Source organism: Melitaea cinxia, chromosome 2 (genome assembly GCF_905220565.1).
Source record: "Melitaea cinxia chromosome 2, ilMelCinx1.1, whole genome shotgun sequence".
Taxonomy (NCBI): Eukaryota; Metazoa; Arthropoda; class Insecta; order Lepidoptera; family Nymphalidae; genus Melitaea; species Melitaea cinxia.
The window spans coordinates 1,662,962-1,664,829 of NC_059395.1; the positions used below are offsets into that span (position 1 = coordinate 1,662,962).

The following is a 1,868-nucleotide window of genomic DNA, read 5'->3' on the forward strand; positions in this document are numbered from 1 at the left end:
TATAAGGGATAACTACCACCTTGGAACTTGAAAAGCCGAGCTATGGCGGGATAACCATCCAACTGCTGGCTTTAAAATGCACAGGCCGAAGACGGGCAGCAGCGTCTTCGGTGCGAAAAAGCCAGCCCTGCGGTCACCAACCCGCCTGCCCAGCGTGGTGACTATGGGTAATACACATGAGTTCACGCATTTTTGGCGCGAACTTTTGGAGGCCTATGTCCAGTAGTGGACTGTAAAGGCTGTAATGATGATGATTTACATTACATACCTATCTTTGTTCTTGTACGCGAAATACGCGCTTCGAAAAAAGCTGTACATCGCTACTCTATTCAAATTATTTTTACAGCAACAAAAACAGCTTTTTCAAAATCACGATATCTCAAATAGGGGGAATCGATTTTTCAAATTTGTAAACGTTTTTTGAAGTGAAACTTTTAAAGCGCGTTAAGCGTAAAATTTTTACGGATCAAACGCGTCACGCGTTCTAAATTTTTAAACGTCCATACCACATTGATTACACCGGTTCTCGTCTGATCACCGAAGTTAAGCAACGTCAGGCGCGGTCAGTACTTAGATGGGTTACCGCCTGGGAACACCGCATGACGTTCGCTTTTTGTTTTTTTTTCATTCATTTTTATAATTTAGCATAATACAAAAAAAATATAGATTAGGTACATTATGAAACTCAATTTTTATTAGAATAGATACTTAGAGTAAAGCGTATTAAAAAAATTTCATTGCGAACTAATAAGTAGATGGCACTGGCACGGAAATTTATAACTAGATTTTTTATTTTTTTTTTTAATTTTGTTTTTCCATTAGTGTGCCAAAGAAGTTTCACTTCTGTCTGTTTTTTTAAAAAGCAGTCGTTGATCGAGTGATTAATTTTTCCGATGCGTATCTACATTATTTAATTTTTAATTAGGCAAATGTAGTGATTTTTTCACTGAAATTTTCACTTTTACGTTCTGTTGGTGACTACTGTTTGAAAAATTAATATTTCTCTCCTTTTCTTCTTGTTTTAAATGATGAAGACGAAAATACACTCTTATATTTTATAAAAAGAAATTGAATTCAGTACCAGCAATCATTTTTTTGAGAAAAAAGTCGCTAAAAATTTAATATTGTTTCGGCTGTCAACTAGGTGTAACCCCTTTACACAGCGTGTGAACTATACTTTAAAACTTTTTCTTGTTCTTCTTTAGGGTTAGTGGCTTTCAGTAGTGCCAACTTATATTATGAGAAGTGAACTGTACCAACATAAGACATTTATAATCTATTTCAATTCTTTCCTTTTTTTTTAATAAGTTCATGTCAACAATGAAAACACTAACTGCCCAAATTTTGTACTGAACGTAAGCATGCCAAATTGCAGCCTATTTAACGCAAACTGCAATCAGAACCAACATTGCATGAAATTACTACTGTCATTCCAACAGTGCACGGAGTTGTACTAAATTAGCTTGGTGGAGTGATTTATGACGTGACTCTATGAAGAACTTAATATCGGATAAGTGCTCGCGTTTTAAATAAATATATTTGTATTGTTTATCGATAATAGGTTAGGAAAGTGATCGCAGTAATTGGGTGATACGCTGTAGTTTCAACTCTCACACAGCAAAATGTTTGCATAGGCAATACTAAAATGTCTGAAAATCTGATCGGTGTTTGAACTATCGGTATAGTTTTGGATATCACATTCTGTTTAAGGTCATTTGAGTGTAGAATTTTATTTATTTAAAAAGGAATCACGTATAAAGAGCTACGAATATATAATATCTCTTTTAGGTTTCGATGTGTGTCCTCCCCACCGTGCCTCGGTGAGCATGTTAAGCTGTCAGTCCCGGTTATTGAAATATACGCCTAAT

The 1,868-nt window shown here is 35.3% G+C and overlaps 1 pseudogene; it reads left to right on the top strand.

Moving 5' to 3' along the window:
* Nucleotides 1–492: 492 nt before the first annotated feature.
* Nucleotides 493–611, top strand: LOC123667281 (annotated as a pseudogene).
* The last annotated feature ends 1,257 nt before the right edge of the window (nucleotides 612–1,868 follow it).